This window comes from Bombina bombina, chromosome 6 (genome assembly GCF_027579735.1).
Source record: "Bombina bombina isolate aBomBom1 chromosome 6, aBomBom1.pri, whole genome shotgun sequence".
NCBI classification, from domain to species: domain Eukaryota; kingdom Metazoa; phylum Chordata; class Amphibia; order Anura; family Bombinatoridae; genus Bombina; species Bombina bombina.
Window position 1 is genome coordinate 329,508,259 of NC_069504.1, and position 19,454 is coordinate 329,527,712.

At 39.4% G+C, this 19,454-nt stretch overlaps 1 protein-coding gene across 2 annotated transcripts in view; it reads right to left on the reverse strand.

Moving 5' to 3' along the window:
• Positions 1-19,454, reverse strand: part of ELK3 (ETS transcription factor ELK3) — a 135,714-nt gene that overhangs the window by 85,240 nt on the left and 31,020 nt on the right. For both annotated transcript variants that reach the window (XM_053716952.1, XM_053716953.1), the window contains one exon: positions 9,580-9,696. The gene's annotated coding sequence lies outside the window, so the exon portion shown is untranslated. The remainder of the gene's footprint in view (positions 1-9,579; positions 9,697-19,454) is intronic.

A 19,454-nucleotide genomic window follows, 5' to 3' on the forward strand; every position in this document is an offset into this window, starting at 1 on the left:
AAACAAACAAACACTAAATTACAGAAAATAAAAAGAATTAAATTTTTTTAAAGATAATTACACCTAATCTAATCCCCCTAATAAAATAAAAAAGCCCCCCAAAATAATAAAATTCCCTACCCTACACTAAATTACAAATAGCCCTTTAAAGGGTCTTTTGCGGGGCATTGCCCCAAAGTAATCAGCTCTTTCACCTGTAAAAAAAAATACAATACCCCCCCCACAGCATTAAAACACACCACCCACACCCCCAACCCTACTCTAAAACCCACCCAAACCCCCCTTAATAAAACCTAACACTAACCCCTTGAAGATCACCCTACCTTGAGCCGTCTTCACCCAGCCGGGCACAAGTGGACATCCAGAGGGGCAGAAGTCTTCATCCGATCCGGCCAGAAGAGGACATCCAGACCAGAAGTCTTCATCCAGGCGGCATCTTCTATCTTCTTCCATCTGAAGCGAAACGGGTCCATCTTGAAGACATCCGACGCGGAGCATCCTCTTCCATCCGATGGCGACTGAAGAATGAAGGTTCCTTTAAGTGTATTCTATCAGCCAATTGGAATTGAAGGGACACCATCTTGGATGACATCACTTAAAGGAACCTTCATTCTTCAGTTGCCGTCGGATGGAAGAGGATGCTCCACGTTGGGTGTCTTCAAGATGGACCCGCTCCGCTCCGGATGGAAGAAGATAGAAGATGCCGCCTGGATGAAGACTTCTGCCGGTCTGGATGTTCTTTTCTGGCCGGATCGGATGAAGACTTCTGCCCCTCTGGACGTCCACTTGTGCCCGGCTGGGTGAAGACGGCGCAAGGTAGGGTGATCTTCAAGGGTGTAGTGTTAGGTTTTTTTAAGGGGGGATTGGGTGGGTTTTAGAGTAGGGTTGGGTGTGTGGGTGGTGGGTTTTAATGTTGGGGGGTATTGTATTTTTTTTACAGATAAAAGAGCTGATTACTTTGGGGCAATGCCCCGCAAAAGGCCCTTTTAAGGGCTATTTGTAATTTAGTGTAGGGTAGGGAATTTTATTATTTTGGGGGGCTTTTTTATTTTATTAGGGGGATTAGATTAGGTGTAATTAGTTTAAAAAAAATTTAATTCTTTTTTTATTTTCTGTAATTTAGTGGGGGTTTTTTGTACTTTATTTAATTTAATTGTATTTAATTGTAGGTAATTTATTTAATTAATTTAATGATAGTGTAGTGTTAGGTGTAATTGTAATTTAGGTTAGGATTTATTTTACAGGTAAATTTTTACTTATTTTAACTAGGAAGTTATTAAATAGTTAATAACTATTTAATAACTATTCTACCTAGTTAAAATAAATACAAAGTTGCCTGTAAAATAAATATAAATCCTAAGCTAGCTGCAATGTAACTATTAGTTATATTGTAGCTATCTTAGGGTTTATTTTATCGGTAAGTATTTTGTTTAAAATAGGATTAATTTATTTAATAGTAGTAATTTTATATTGTGTTATTTAAATTATATTTAAGTTAGGGGGGTTAGACTTAGGGTTAGACTTAGGTTTAGGGGTTAATAACTTTAATATAGTAGCGGCGATGTTGGGGTCGGCAGATTAGGGGTTAATAAATGTAGGTAGGTGTTGGCGATGTTAGGGACGGCAGATTAGGGGTTAATAAAATTTAACTAGTGTTTGCGAGGCGGGAGTGCGGTAGTTTAGGGGTTAATATATTTATTAAAGTGGCAGCGATGTCCGGTCAGCAGATTAGGGGTTAAACATTTTAGTTAAGTGTTTCCGATGTGGGGGGGTGCTTGGTTTAGGGGTTAATAGGTAGTTTATGGGTGTTAGTGTACTTTTTAGCACTTTAGTTAAGAGTTTTGTGTTACGGCGTTAGCTCATAAAACTCTTAACTACTGACTTTTAAATGCGGTAGGAGTCTGGACAGGAGAGGGTCTACCGCTCACTTTTTCAAGCAATCATAATACCGGCGTTAGGAAAATCCCATTAAAAAGATAGGATACGCAATTGACGTAAGGGGATTTGCGGTATGCGAAAATCGCGGAAAAAAAGTGAGCGGTACACCTGTACCTGCCTGACTCATAATACCAGCGGGCGTTAAAAAGCAGCGTTGGGACCCCTCAACGCTGCTTTTTAAGGCTATCGCAAGACTCGTAATCTAGCCGTATGTTTGTTAATGGCAACCAAAGAGCAAACATCAATTGGGTGCTGTTGTCAGCCAAGGAGATAAAATCATTGCTCAGTTGTAAGAAATACTGTACATATGGAGGGTTAAAGGGTGGAGCCTTCAACAGAGCTCTAGAAAGAGGCTATTGAGTCGTCCAACACAAACCACCTGTGCCCAGTCCCCTATTTGCCATCCAATATTTTTGACATCTGGCAAGTTACAGGTGCTTTTCATAATATATTTTGGAGGTAATTCAGTGCAGAGACAGTGTTATTGCAGCTTGTCTGAGAGTAGAAGATCTTTACACTAGGTCCTGTTTTCCAATATACCTTTATGGGGAAGATTGAGAACTTCTGGGTTAATTTCATTTATTTGAACTTGTAACTCATTCCTCCCCCAGATGTCTGAAGAAAGACAGGATTACAGGTTTAAATGAATGGTCTGGTCTACTAATAAATATTGCTAACCAGTTTTGTAATAGTCTCCTTTCAGTTTACATTTTCATTAACACACACTTTATTAAAGGGACATTGCACTCAGAAACGTATCATATACAGAAGAGCAGAAGTTAAGCATGGTAGAATAACCATGAAAACAAATAGCTAAAAGCTGTTTGCACCTGCAGTGAAACTAACAAGACATTAATAGAACAATTAGTTCACACATATCTCTATATGTTTCCCCCAAAACAAATAACTCATTACACAATACATGTTGAAATACTCTCTTTTAATTTAAATAGGGAAATAAAGAAAGGGAAATTTTACCCTGAAAGCTCTCATCAAAGGGGTACCTCCTACATTTCTCTATTTGAAAAACAGATAAATAAGATAAAACAAAATACTACTCAGTGACCTGGATTTAATAAAACCGAAACATTAAACTAATATCTCACTGAAAAAAACTTGATGCTACTTCTCCTCTCCAAAACTGGGGAATTCATTATATCTTTGTATCTCCTCATCACTTTATAATCAATGGAGCTGCTTCTTTCTTGCAGCTATTCACTTCTTAATGCATAAAATGACTTCCAATGTGAAGGATTACTAAACACATGAATTAAAATGGAAAAAAAAATATATACCCTCTATAAACCAGTGCATTCTAACATATGCACAAAAGAATACTTGAAAACAAGTTAAGAAAATAAAACAAAAAAGAATAGAGCAAGACGGCCAATAAATATGCTACTTCATATGGGCAATCATGTTTTTATAGGTTCTGCATGTTCAGTCGAGGTGTAGGTAAAAACAAAATCCACACCTTGAGAAAATCCTGGAATGCCAACGATCAGACCCTCGTGGGCGTCGCTGAGATTAACAAGACAAATTTAGTCAATTGCAGCGAGACTACTTTACCATACCAAAACAACATGCAAATATTTACCAATTGTAACCATTTGCAGAACCCGTTTTGTAAAGGTGGTTTATTAGTGTTGTGGTTGTAATTATTTTTTTTCTGTGTTGCTAGTAGAATTTGCTTGCTGTGGGAGATATCATGTATTGAGGAGATTATATATGAGGAGCCATGTTTATGGCAGGGAGGTCCACTCACAATAGGCTCGAAAAGTTGGGTGAAGCAAGCTTCAATAAATTTTGAACATGATCTCGCCTAAACAACAAGACCACTCAGCCTAACAAGCACCAATGAATCTAACATCACGGATGGGCTACTGGTAGCCCATGGACAACGTGGTCCTCTGCACTCGTTTTAGTGCCTTCCATGGAAAAAGCAGAATTTAGAATGTGCACAATAGCTTGTTTGGCTGCGCACCAGAAGTCTCCAAAGCACACATCTTTATTTCTAGAAATAAAGATGTGTGCTTTGGAGACTCCTGGTGCGCAGCCAAACAAGGTGGTCACAACCCTCTGGAGGGAAGAACAGCAGAGAGTACCCTACAACCTACAACCCTCTGGAGGGAAGAACAGCAGAGAGTACTCTACAACCTACAACCCTCTGGAGGGAAGAACAGCAGAGAGTACTCTACAACCTACAACCCTCTGGAGGGAAGAACAGCAGAGAGTACTCTACAACCTACAACCCTCTGGAGGGAAGAACAGCAGAGAGTACCCTACAACCTACAACCCTCTGGAGGGAAGAACAGCAGAGAGTACCCTACAACCTACAACCCTCTGGAGGGAAGAACAGCAGAGAGTACTCTACAACCTACAACCCTCTGGAGGGAAGAACAGCAGAGAGTACCCTACAACCTACAACCCTCTGGAGGGAAGAACAGCAGAGAGTACCCTACAACCTACAACCCTCTGGAGGGAAGAACAGCAGAGAGTACCCTACAACCTTACCTAAATCTGGCCCACTGGACTTTGTTTTAGGAAACATATTATTAATGGTGTTTAATAGCTATACGTATATATATGCTGCCCTTAAGGTTTCAAAAATGTTGATCTCATGAGTTAGGAAGTTGGCCATCATATATTGATATACAGTGTACATGATAGAAATGTTTACAGTTTACTTTCCTTTTAACTAATCCAAACAGCTGTGCTCCAAATGAATTGGAATGGCATTGGGGCCATAATAGTATATGACAAAAATAAGTATTAAGTGGACCTGGACATTTAAAATTAGGTTTATTATAAGTTAAAACTATATTTAAGGGAAAGTAAAGTCACAATGAAACTATAATGAATTGGATAGAAAATGAAATTTTAAACAACTTTGCAATGTATTTCTGTTATCAACTGTGCTTAGTTTTCTTGGTATCCGTTGTTAAAAAGTAAGCTCAGGAGTTTGCACATGTATTTATACCTTATACAATGTTAAACATAGTTCCAATCACTGCTGCCACAGAATCTTAAAGACGTGCGCATTCCTAATTTCCTATCAGCCTACCTTGCTTTACTCTTCAACAAAGGACACCAAGAGAACAAATAATAGAAGTATATAGGACAAGTTGTTTAAAATGACATGATGGATCTGAATCATTATTGTTTATTTTTACTTTACTGTCCATTTAAATATTTATAAATTAATTCATTTTTGGCTAACAATGAAAAACCCAAACAAAAATGTATTACTTGACAGTTTCCACTCAGTGCTGAGTTATCTATTAGGCACAATGCCTTGTGCCCATTAAAAACTTTTAGGGCCCCTTAAAAATATTTTAATTTATTTTAAAATCAGAAGAAAAAAAAGTTTTCGCGGTTTGAGAAATTGTTTTAATTTTTTTCTCACATCTGAATTCCCTAATCTAAATTGATAATTACTGATGAAATTACTTATAATATGCCTCTAGGATGGGGTGTTTATTCTGTCACAGTCTATCTGAGTCAACCTGCCTGCATTTGTGAGTGACAATGACTGTCACAGGCTCAGCTTCCGATCATGAAGTTTCAAGGTTGGGGAGCACAAGGGGTTTATGCAAGTGTGGACAGCCCCCCTCCCTCCCCCCAGCCTTGCTTTAGTGACCTTAGTGCTTAGTCATATGCGCAAACTGAATGATGGCGGATAGGATGCCCACTCTGCCATAGCACAGTTTATTTCCTGCAATAAGAAAGATACATACTTCATTTGTGTTGTTAAGTATATAAACCCCCCTGGATTACAGCCACCGTTATACCATCACAGTGGTAAAATATACTTTTTAATATTTTAGAGGAAAAAAAGTTCCTAGGGCCTACAAAAGTCATAATGCAGCCATGTTCCCACTAGGAATCATCTAATTCTGATCACGATTTTCATGATGTAGGTAGCATGAAGGGACACAGGTTGCCCTTGTGCCAATTATATGTTTATTTATTCCAGTGATTACAGCAGCAGCATTTGCATTAATGCCACAATCACTTCACACAGTAACAATAAAGTGGACTGAATCACCCCCCCCATCTTTTTGAGAACTGAAAGAGGCAAATTGGATCTTATTAAGTTTACATGCATTAAAAGCTATGAATCATATATAATGGTATTTTTCCAGCTGGTAATGTCCATGATCTTAAAAGAATATGTACGTGATAAGTACTTGTTTTGTATGCAGTAAATACATTATGGGCTTTGCTGACATTTTCAATTTGCAAGTTTTTCTCAAACCAGTACAATACTACAATAATGCACTTTATGCTTTGTGAAAAGCTTTTCTAGACTATTATAAGGTATTCGCTACTAGAAACAAGTTGAGAATGTACTTATAGTAATAATAGAACACTGGCCGCAGTGCACTGCTGTTCTTTTACAGGCGGCATGAGCATCACATGTGCTCTTAGGTAAACACAGTCTTAATTTGACAGTAAACAATACAACTAAAATTCACTTTCTTTTTCATTGCTGGCATGTTGAACACAGCATAAAATCTGAAGAAACAATTCATGTTAAACAAAAATGACATTATAAGGACACTAAACTAAAAATGTAATTCCCCATAACATACTAAATTATTAATTATTAACAAACCCTTTGGTAATATTCTTTATTTCGTTATTTTCCTCACTTTTTCTGCAATTTAACTGAATTTAACTGAAAATTATGTTTTATACCCATGAATGGCTTGCTACATAACTCAGACCCTGCTACCAGCTACAAAGTGTTATCTCTGAAGCATATTTACATATGGCCACATACAGAAGATATCACAACACAAATGTTGTCAACAAAATGATAGCTAATATCTCTAGAGCAATTAATAAAGCTAGAGCAGGGCTTGTCAATCATCTTGTATGAAACTGTCAAGGTTAATTTAACTCCACCTCTGAGGTTGCGGAGAGGGCAGGAAGCAGCAGTACGACTGCTTATTAAAATGTTTAAAATGCACTGCAAGAGCTTCTAGAGCTTCTACATTTCTTACTTTTAGCTGCATGAATCTATGGTTCAAAATATGAGATTGTTATTGTGAGTGAAATTTGTCTTAAAAGTAAATAACTATCTTTTATAAGCCATAGTTTTTCTTTTTAACAAAGCTAAAACAGACATTTGGGTGTCCAAACATCGCATTGGATTTTTTAAACAAAATTTTACAAATACAACTAATGGAAACAAAAATATGTATTATACATATATCTGAATAACCCTCAGACTAGTAATGCTCTATATATACACCATTTACTTTCTAAAGCACCCTTATGTGCCTGCAGATATGATGTAATGCAGTTCCTGTGTTGCTAATACCATAGCAAATTAATATATATATATATATATATATATATATATATATATATATATATATATATATATATATATACACACACACACCAGCCACTTTATTAGGTACACCTGTTCAATTGCTTGGTAACACAAATTGGTAATCAGCCAATCACATGGCAGCATTTCAATGCATTTAGGCATCTAGATGTGGTGAAGACAACATGTTGAAGTTCAAACCGAGCATCAGAATGGGGAAGAAAGGGGATTTAAGTGACAGTTTGAACGTGCATGGTTGTTGGTGCCAGACGGGCTGGTCTGAGTATTTCAAAACCTGCCAATGTACTGGGATTTTCACGCACAACCATCTCTCGGGTTTACAGAGAATGGGCTGAAAAAGAGAAAATATCCAGTGAGCAGCAGTTGTGTGGGCGAAAATGCCTTGTTGATGTCAGAGGAGAATGGGCAGACTGGTTCAAAATGATAGAAAGGCAACAGTAACTCAAATAACCACTAGTTACAACCAAGGTATGCAGAATACCATCTCTGAATGCACAATACGTCAAACCTTGAAGCAGGTGGGCTACAGCAGCAGAAGACCACACCGGGAGCCACTCCTGTCAGCTAAGAACAGGAAACTGAGGCTACAATTCGCACAGACTCACCAAAATTGGACAATAGAAGTTTGGAAAAACGTTGCCTTGGTCTGATGAGTCTTGATTTCAGCTGCGACATTCAGATGGTAGGGTCAGAATTTGTCGTAAACAACATGAAAGCATGGATCCATCCTGCCTTGTATCAATGGTTCAGGCTGGTGGTGGTGGTGTAATGGTGTGGGGGATATTTTCTTGGCACACTTTGGGCCCCTTAGTACAAATTGAGCATCGTTTAAACGCCACGGCCTACCTGAGAATTGTTGCTGACCATGTCCATCCCTTTATGACTACAGTGTACCCATGTGATTGCTACTTTCAGCAGGATCATGCACCATGTCACAAAGCTCACATCATCTCAAACTGGTTTCTTGAACATGACAATGAGTTCACTGTACTTCAATGGCAACCACAGTCACCAGATCTCAATCCAATAGAGCACCTTTGGGATGTGGTGTATCGGGAGAATCGCATCATGGATGTTTAGCCGACAAATTTGCAGCTATCATGTCAATATTGAACAAAATGTCTGAGGAATGTTTCCAACACCTTGTTGAATCTATGCCATGAAGAATTAAGGCAGTTCTGAAGGCAAAAGGGGGTCCAACCCAGGACTAGCAAGGTGTACCTAATAAAGTGGCCGGTGAGTGTATATATTTATTTATCCCTGATTACGACACATACAATATTAAGTTTGAAAAAATGGAGGGACAAATAAAGGGCTAGATTAGAAGTGGAGTGCTAAATTATTGTGCGCCCGCAAATGGACAGATTAGCCCGTTTGCGGGCGCGTGATAAATAACCAGCCATTATGGTTATTGCTACCACAAGCTCGCGGTAGCAATTAGCACTTAGAAAATCAACCAGAGATCAGATCTCTGGTTAATTTTATAAATGTGCCCCAAAAGCCCCCAAAATACAGTCTAGTGTATTTTATTAAAAAATAAAGATAGCAGCATCTTTATTTTTAATAGTAAAGTTGGTGGAAGAGGGGTGTTAGAAACAAAATGGCACTGAAAGTGCCTTTACATTGCGGTTTATGGAAGCTGTGTGTTCCCAGTAAATATATATATGTATATACACATACTAACACATAAATATATCTGTATATAATCATATACATATATAATTAAATTTTCTGCCATTGCTCCACGACTTACCCCCTTCACTGCGCTTAGGTTCTGATGCATTCTCTGAGCCTATGGAAGCGTGCTCTTGTGAGCGCAATGCTTCCCAGCAATGCAAACGTGTGGTCGCGTTCGCATTGCTGAAAACTTGTAATACTAGCACACACTAGCGTGTGCTAGTATTACACAGTGGAGCGCAAATATCATTTTCATGAAATCGATATTTAGCGCTCCACTTTTAATCTGGCCCAAAATGTCTAAGGTCCACACTACAGCCCCAGGCCTTTGGTTGGTCAATACTGTTTTCTTTTTCAAATAGTAGTAACATAAACTCAAATTTCTCAACTTTGCAGAAATCAATTTAAACTATATTGTTTGTGGCCACTGTTTCAAGGAAATATAACAAAATTTGTCAATACTATGTATTTTTTTGTTTTGCGTAAAGGATAAAAGGAACAATATTTTTATCATTCACCAGATAATTCTCCAAATGACTTAGCTTCGTCCTGCCTACAGATTAACAGAAATACAAAACTTTAAATGACTCTTATTGGTTTACCTTTTCAGACTTTTATTTCAGTCCTTCGTCCAAGTATGGGTGTAATTGAAAGCTCCTGAAACTCACAGGAGAGGCCAGTGCTGTTCATCCCTCTCTCTGTCAGAAGCTTTATGGTCCCTGAATGAGAAAAACAAAAAACAGATACAATTTATCTTGTACAGAATTCTCAGAGGGGTTTTCATACACTCAGAATTGACTATCTATAAATAAATTTATATTTACAAATGATTAAAGGGACAGTAAATGTTAAAAAAAGAAGTTACATAAATCTGCCCTCTGTGGCATGATCAGGCACGCTCTAATTACACAACAAGCCCATGATGTCTATAGATACAAGGTAAGTAAACCTTTGGATACATAATTCTCTAATTTTACATTTTTTTAAAGGCATGGCTTATGTTACATAATTCTGCACATAAACTTTAATAATTAAGGGCCTGATCAAAAACTCACCATCATGGAGAGAAATCAAACAAAAAATTTTTGGGATTTTTTTGAGAATTATATTCATGACCAGAACTCAGCATAGCAAGATAAACAACCCATAGGGATAGATTTATTAATGTAAGAGCGGACATGATACGATGTAGTGTATCATGTCCGCTGCACATCGATAAATGCGACAGCATACGCTGTCGGCATTTATCCCCAGCAGTTCTTGTGAACTGATGGTGCAATGCCGCCCGTATTCGATCGGGTAGATTTCTGTCCGCTGTCTCAGAGCAGGCGGACAGGTTATGGAGCCTTCCATACGGAGCTTGATAAATTGACCCCCTAATGTAAAAAAAAAAAAAATCCCTCATGCAATTTTGATGTGTAGATTATAACTGCAATACAGTAAACAAGTGAAAAGTGACATTCTTATATTTCTCTCTGTACCACTATATAATGTCAGAGTTAAAGCGGAATTATCTTCACATCTTTAACTTTCATTCCGATAAAAGGACAATAATATGACTTGTGATAATCATGTTCTCATATCATTCCGTTTTTTCTTCATCATGTGATCTCTTGGCAACAGCTTTTCACATTAGCAGTACTTGATACCAAGTCTTCAGTACAGCAATACAGTTTCATCTGTCTGCTGAACATCCATTAACAGTTCACATCTGTCTCTTGGGTTAGTAAACACCCAATAATGAATCAGAAATAAATCTTATTGCTGAGAAACACAATTTAAAATGTATTAAAAAAATATAGTTGTGTTTTAAAGATTTTGAAACAACTTGTCAAAAAGATAAAAATCTACCCAAAAGATACATTAAACACATTTTATAGATATTATAGAATTGTCATCCTCTAACGGGAAATATATTCTAAGACGAGAAACATAAAGGGGCAAACTATTAAAATAAAAAATGAAAATGTAAACTTGAATATGGTGTTTTAGAGGTTTCAATAAATAATATTTGGATTATTCTCCCTATATAACAAAATGAACATACTGTTCTTTGTCTGGTGATATTCTTCTCTTCTTGTCTGGCTAAAGGAAATCCTTTAGTGTAAATGAAGGATTATATTTCAAGTCACTTATACTGTATTCTACTTACTATTTTAATTATATTGAAACACAAAGCAGCAGTGATACCATAAGAAAAGGAGATAAAGAACAATATATAGTTGTTAAAGCTGCTAGTATTCTAAGAAGAGGAAAAAATAGCAATAGAAACAATAGACAGCACTCAAACAATATTGCCAAAAAACCCCAGAAACAGAATTTATGTTTACCTGATAAATTTCTTTCTCCAACGGTGTGTCCGGTCCACGGCGTCATCCTTACTTGTGGGATATTCTCTTCCCCAACAGGAAATGGCAAAGAGCCCAGCAAAGCTGGTCACATGATCCCTCCTAGGCTCCGCCTACCCCAGTCATTCGACCGACGTTAAGGAGGAATATTAGCATAGGAGAAACCATATGGTACCGTGGTGACTGTAGTTAAAGAAAATAAATTATCAGACCTGATTAAAAAAACCAGGGCGGGCCGTGGACCGGACACACCGTTGGAGAAAGAAATTTATCAGGTAAACATAAATTCTGTTTTCTCCAACATAGGTGTGTCCGGTCCACGGCGTCATCCTTACTTGTGGGAACCAATACCAAAGCTTTAGGACACGGATGAAGGGAGGGAGCAAATCAGGTCACCTAAATGGAAGGCACCACGGCTTGCAAAACCTTTCTCCCAAAAATAGCCTCAGAAGAAGCAAAAGTATCAAACTTGTAAAATTTGGTAAAAGTGTGCAGTGAAGACCAAGTCGCTGCCCTACATATCTGATCAACAGAAGCCTCGTTCTTGAAGGCCCATGTGGAAGCCACAGCCCTAGTGGAATGAGCTGTGATTCTTTCGGGAGGCTGCCGTCCGGCAGTCTCGTAAGCCAATCTGATGATGCTTTTAATCCAAAAAGAGAGAGAGGTAGAAGTTGCTTTTTGACCTCTCCTTTTACCTGAATAAACAACAAACAAGGAAGATGTTTGTCTAAAATCCTTTGTAGCATCTAAATAGAATTTTAGAGCGCGAACAACATCCAAATTGTGCAACAAACGTTCCTTCTTTGAAACTGGTTTCGGACACAGAGAAGGCACGATAATCTCCTGGTTAATGTTTTTGTTAGAAACAACTTTCGGAAGAAAACCAGGTTTAGTACGTAAAACCACCTTATCTGCATGGAACACCAGATAAGGAGGGGAACACTGCAGAGCAGATAATTCTGAAACTCTTCTAGCAGAAGAAATTGCAACTAAAAACAAAACTTTCCAAGATAATAACTTAATATCAACGGAATGTAAGGGTTCAAACGGAACCCCCTGAAGAACTGAAAGAACTAAATTGAGACTCCAAGGAGGAGTCAAAGGTTTGTAAACAGGCTTAATTCTAACCAAAGCCTGAACAAAGGCTTGAACATCTGGCACAGCTGCCAGCTTTTTGTGAAGTAACACCGACAAGGCAGAAATCTGTCCCTTCAGGGAACTTGCCGATAATCCTTTTTCCAATCCTTCTTGAAGGAAGGATAGAATCCTAGGAATCTTAACCTTGTCCCAAGGGAATCCTTTAGATTCACACCAACAGATATATTTTTTCCAAATTTTGTGGTAAATCTTTCTAGTTACAGGCTTTCTGGCCTGAACAAGAGTATCGATAACAGAATCTGAGAAACCTCGCTTCGATAAAATCAAGCGTTCAATCTCCAGGCAGTCAGCTGGAGTGAAACCAGATTCGGATGTTCGAACGGACCCTGAACAAGAAGGTCTCGTCTCAAAGGTAGCTTCCAAGGTGGAGCCGATGACATATTCACCAGATCTGCATACCAAGTCCTGCGTGGCCACGCAGGAGCTATCAAGATCACCGACGCCCTCTCCTGATTGATCCTGGCTACCAGCCTGGGAATGAGAGGAAACGGCGGAAACACATAAGCTAGTTTGAAGGTCCAAGGTGCTACTAGTGCATCCACTAGAGCCGCCTTGGGATCCCTGGATCTGGACCCGTAACAGGGAACTTTGAAGTTCTGACGAGAGGCCATTAGATCCATGTCTGGAATGCCCCACAGCTGAGTGACTAGGGCAAAGATTTCCGGATGGAGTTCCCACTCCCCCGGATGCAATGTCTGACGACTCAGAAAATCCGCTTCCCAATTTTCCACTCCCGGGATGTGGATAGCAGACAGGTGGCAGGAGTGAGACTCCGCCCATAGAATAATCTTGGTCACTTCCTCCATCGCTAGGGAACTCCTTGTTCCCCCCTGATGGTTGATGTACGCAACAGTCGTCATGTTGTCTGATTGAAACCGTATGAACTTGGTCCTCGCTAGCTGAGGCCAAGCCTTGAGAGCATTGAATATCGCTCTCAGTTCCAGAATATTTATCGGTAGAAGAGATTCTTCCCGAGACCAAAGACCCTGAGCTTTCAGGGATCCCCAGACCGCGCCCCAGCCCGTCAGACTGGCGTCGGTCGTGACAATGACCCACTCTGGTCTGCGGAATGTCATCCCTTGTGACAGGTTGTCCAGGGACAGCCACCAACGGAGTGAGTCTCTGGTCCTCTGATTTACTTGTATCTTTGGAGACAAGTCTGTATAGTCCCCATTCCACTGACTGAGCATGCACAGTTGTAATGGTCTTAGATGAATGCGCGCAAAAGGAACTATGTCCATTGCCGCTACCATCAACCCGATCACTTCCATGCACTGAGCTACGGAAGGAAGAGGAACGGAATGAAGTATCCGACAAGAGTCCAGAAGCTTTGTTATTCTGGCCTCTGTTAGAAAAATCCTCATTTCTGAGGAATCTATAATTGTTCCCAAGAAGGGAACCCTTGTTGACGGGGATAGAGAACTCTTTTCCACGTTCACTTTCCAGCCGTGAGATCTGAGAAAGGCCAGGACGATGTCCGTGTGAGCCTTTGCTCGAGGGAGGGACGACGCTTGAATCAGAATGTCGTCCAGGTAGGGTACTACTGCAATGCCCCTTGGTCTTAGCACCGCTAGAAGGGACCCTAGTACCTTTGTGAAAATCCTTGGAGCAGTGGCTAATCCGAAAGGAAGCGCCACGAACTGGTAATGTTTGTCCAGGAATGCAAACCTTAGGAACCGATGATGTTCCTTGTGGATAGGAATATGTAGATACGCATCCTTTAAATCCACCGTGGTCATGAATTGACCTTCCTGGATGGAAGGAAGGATAGTTCGAATGGTTTCCATCTTGAACGATGGGACCTTGAGAAATTTGTTTAAGATCTTGAGATCTAGGATTGGTCTGAACGTTCCCTCTTTTTTGGGAACTATGAACAGATTGGAGTAGAACCCCATCCCTTGTTCTCTTAATGGAACAGGATGAATCACTCCCATTTTTAACAGGTCTTCTACACAATGTAAGAACGCCTGTCTTTTTATGTGGTCTGAAGACAACTGAGACCTGTGGAACCTCCCCCTTGGGGGAAGTCCCTTGAATTCCAGAAGATAACCCTGGGAGACTATTTCTAGCGCCCAAGGATCCAGAACATCTCTTGCCCAAGCCTGAGCGAAGAGAGAGAGTCTGCCCCCCACCAGATCCGGTCCCGGATCGGGGGCCAATATTTCATGCTGTCTTGGTAGCAGTGGCAGGTTTCTTGGCCTGCTTTCCCTTGTTCCAGCCTTGCATTGGTCTCCAAGCTGGCTTGGCCTGAGAAGTATTACCCTCTTGCTTAGAGGACGTAGCACCTTGGGCTGGTCCGTTTTTACGAAAGGGACGAAAATTAGGTCTATTTTTTGCCTTGAAAGGCCGATCCTGAGGAAGGGCGTGGCCCTTACCCCCAGTGATATCAGAGATAATCTCTTTCAAGTCAGGACCAAACAGCGTTTTCCCCTTGAAAGGAATGTTTAGTAGCTTGTTCTTGGAAGACGCATCAGCCGACCAAGATTTCAACCAAAGCGCTCTGCGCGCCACAATAGCAAACCCAGAATTCTTAGCCGCTAACTTAGCCAATTGCAAAGAGGCGTCTAGAGTGAAAGAATTAGCCAATTTGAGAGCATTGATTCTGTCCATAATCTCCTCATAAGGAGGAGAGTCACTATCGAGCACCTTAATCAGTTCATCAAACCAGAAATATGCGGCTGTAGTGACAGGGACAATGCATGAAATGGGTTGTAGAAGGTAACCCTGCTGAACAAACATCTTTTTTAGCAAACCTTCTAATTTTTTATCCATAGGATCTTTGAAAGCACAACTATCCTCTATGGGAATAGTGGTGCGTTTGTTTAAAGTAGAAACCGCTCCCTCGACCTTGGGGACTGACTGCCATAAGTCCTTTCTGGGGTCGACCATAGGAAACAATTTTTTAAATATGGGGGGAGGGACGAAAGGAATACCGGGCCTTTCCCATTCTTTATTAACAATGTCCGCCACCCGCTTGGGTATAGGAAAAGCTTCTGGGAGCCCCGGCACCTCTAGGAACTTGTCCATTTTACATAGTTTCTCTGGGATGACCAAATTTTCACAATCATCCAGAGTGGATAATACCTCCTTAAGCAAAATGCGGAGATGTTCCAATTTAAATTTAAATGTAATCACATCAGATTCAGCCTGCTGAGAAATGTTCCCTAAATCAGTCATTTCTCCCTCAGACAAAACCTCCCTGGCCCCCTCAGATTGGGTTAGGGGCCCTTCAGAGATATTAATATCAGCGTCGTCATGCTCTTCAGTAACTAAAACAGAGCATCCACGCTTACGCTGACAAGGGTTCATTTTGGCTAAAATGTTTTTGACAGAATTATCCATTACAGCCGTTAATTGTTGCATAGTAAGGAGTATTGGCGCGCTAGATGTACTAGGGGCCTCCTGAGTGGGCAAGACTCGTGTAGACGAAGGAGGGAATGATGCAGTACCATGCTTACTCCCCTCACTTGAGGAATCATCTTGGGCATCATTGTCATTATCACATAAATCACATTTATTTAAATGAATAGGAATTCTGGCTTCCCCACATTCAGAACACAGTCTATCTGGTAGTTCAGACATGTTAAACAGGCATAAACTTGATAAGAAAGTACAAAAAACGTTTTAAAATAAAACCGTTACTGTCACTTTAAATTTTAAACTGAACACACTTTATTACTGCAATTGCGAAAAAACATGAAGGAATTGCTCAAAATTCACCAAACTTTCACCACAGTGTCTTAAAGCCTTGAAAATATTGCACACCAATTTTGGAAGCTTTAACCCTTAAAATAACGGAACCGGAGCCGTTTTAAGCTTTAACCCCTTTACAGTCCCTGGTATCTGCTTTGCTGAGACCCAACCAAACCCAAAGGGGAATACGATACCAAATGACGCCTTCAGAAGTCTTTTATAAGTATCAGAGCTCCTCTCACATGCGACTGCATGCCATGCCTCTCAAAAACAAGTGCGCAACACCGGCGCGAAAATGAGACTCTGCCTATGCTTTGGGAAAGCCCCTAAAGAATAAGGTGTCTAAAACAGTGCCTGCCGATATTATTATATCAAAAATACCCAGAATAAATGATTCCTCAAGGCTAAATAAGTGTTAATATCAATCGATTTAGCCCAAAAAAAGTCTACAGTCTAAATAAGCCCTTGTGAAGCCCTTATTTACAATCGTAATAAACATGGCTTACCGGATCCCATAGGGAAAATGACAGCTTCCAGCATTACATCGTCTTGTTAGAATGTGTCATACCTCAAGCAGCAAAGGACTGCAAACTGTTCCCCCAACTGAAGTTAATTGCTCTCAACAGTCCTGTGTGGAACAGCCATGGATTTTAGTTACGGTTGCTAAAATCATTTTCCTCATACAAACAGAATTCTTCATCTCTTTTCTGTTTCTGAGTAAATAGTACGTACCAGCACTATTTGAAAATAACAAACTCTTGATTGAATAATGAAAAACTACAGTTAAACACTAAAAAACTCTAAGCCATCTCCGTGGAGATGTTGCCTGTACAACGGCAAAGAGAATGACTGGGGTAGGCGGAGCCTAGGAGGGATCATGTGACCAGCTTTGCTGGGCTCTTTGCCATTTCCTGTTGGGGAAGAGAATATCCCACAAGTAAGGATGACGCCGTGGACCGGACACACCTATGTTGGAGAAATATATTTATTAAAACAAATAATATATAAAAACAATGTCACAATGTAATAAAGTATAAAACAAGGATACTAACATAAAATTGAAGATCTACAAATGTACCTTTCCCACTATCTTAAGTTTTGTCAAAATATATTACAAAAGACAACATTATTTTTATATATTATAGATCAGCTTACAAGTGGCACAATAATTTCCCCCCCCCCCCACGTGCAAACACTGCTCAAAGTAAACTTTTAACACAAGTGGGATAGCGCGAGTATTACAAGTTGAAAGTTAAATGATTGCAAGTGAGCGAAACCCGATCGCACATAGGGGTAGATTTACCAATGTCTGTCTGACATGATACACTGTAGAATATCATGTCCGACAGACATTGCTGAAAGCCGACAGCATACGCTGTCGGCATTTATCATTGCAAAAGCAGTTCACCAGAACTGCTTGTGCAATCCTACCCCCTACAGATTCACAGCTAATCGGTCGCTACCAGGGGGTGTCAATCAGCCCGATCGTAAAGGATTGGGCGAATTGAAGACTGCAGCCTCAGAGGCAGCGGGCAAGTTATAGAGCAGCGGTCTTTAGACTGCTGCTTCATAACTGCTGTTTACGGTGAGCCTGAGGGCTCGGGTGGAAACAAATCGACCCCATAGACTTCAATAGAGCACGTTTAAAAAAAAAAAAATCTATCTATCTAACGAGTGCTAACCCGACACTGCATAAGACCTACAGCACTAAACCCAAAGATAGTTATGAATATTTCACATTCCAATGTTTTTCACATAGAATAAAATATTCTTTTTATTTTTAAATATACATTTTTATATATATATGATTATTTCTTGTAAAATATATATCTATACCTATATATATATATATATATATATATATATATATATATATATTAAAACTCAGCAAAACATAATGCAAAACATTAATTAACAAATATTAATTTTCATGTTTAAAGGTGTTTGTATGGGAAGGGCTCCAAATTGTGTGTGTGTATATATATATATATATATATATATATATATATATATATATATATATATATATATACACACACATACATATGTGTGTGTGTGTGTAAGTACTGTATGTATATAAATGTGTATATAGTTCTTCATATCTATATATATATATGTATACATATATACACCTATAAATACAAAACTACACATGTAGTTAACTTAACTCGTCCGCTACCTCTGAGGCGGCGGACAGTAATCCGCCTGATTGCATACGATCGGGTTGATTTACATCCCCTGCTAGCGGCTGATTGGCTGTGAATCTACAGGGGGCGGCATTGCACAAGCATTTCACAAGGAATACTTGTGCAATGATAAATCCCAACAGCGTATGCTGTCGGCAGTTATCGATGTCTGGTGGACAACATGATCGCTACAGTGAATCATGTTTGCCAGACACATGATAAATCGGCCCCTAGGTCTTCAGTCGTGCTTGAGCGCACTCATTTATTTTCAACTTGCTAATTGTGACCTGCCCTTACTTTAGCGCGCCACTTGTAATCTAGCCCTATATGTTTTCCTGAAATATATTCTGTTTTTTTTTGTTAATAAATTACTATATATTGTATTGCTTGCTTGCTGCATATTGTTATCAAGCCAATTAAAAACTGTTACAGCCTTGCTTTAGCATAGGAGCTTTATTTAGAAGCTTTTTTATTATTATTGGGTATATAATTTTCAGTATGAAGTATTTGCTTAGAATATATCCATTTATAAACAAAATGTCATACTTGCACTTTTCATTAAATCAATTATTATTATTTAATTTAAATCAAATCTCCGGTGGTCTGCATGACACACAAACAACACTATGTTATGCTGTACCTCATATATCTTTGTAAGCGCTTTATTAATATCATATAGCTGTACAAATCCTGAATGGTTGAACTACTTTGTGAAACAGAGAGCTGGAACACTGGTGTGGCTGTTCAGCAAACATTACATCATGTACATGTAATATTGGAAAGATTTTCGGTTAGATTACGAGTTGTGCGTTAGGTTTAAAAAGCAGCGTTAAGAGGTCCTAACGCTGCTTTTTAACGCCCGCTGGTATTACGAGTCTTGCAGGTACAGGTGTACCGCTCACTTTTTTGGCCAGACTCGGAAATACCGCAAATCCACTTACGTCAATTGCGGATCCTATATTTTAAATGGGACTTGCATAGCGCCGGTATTACGAGTCTGACAAAAAGTGAGCGGTAGACCCTCTCCTGTCAAGACTGGTACCGCATTTAAAAGTCAGTAGTTAAAAGTTTTACACTACAACGCTGTAGCAT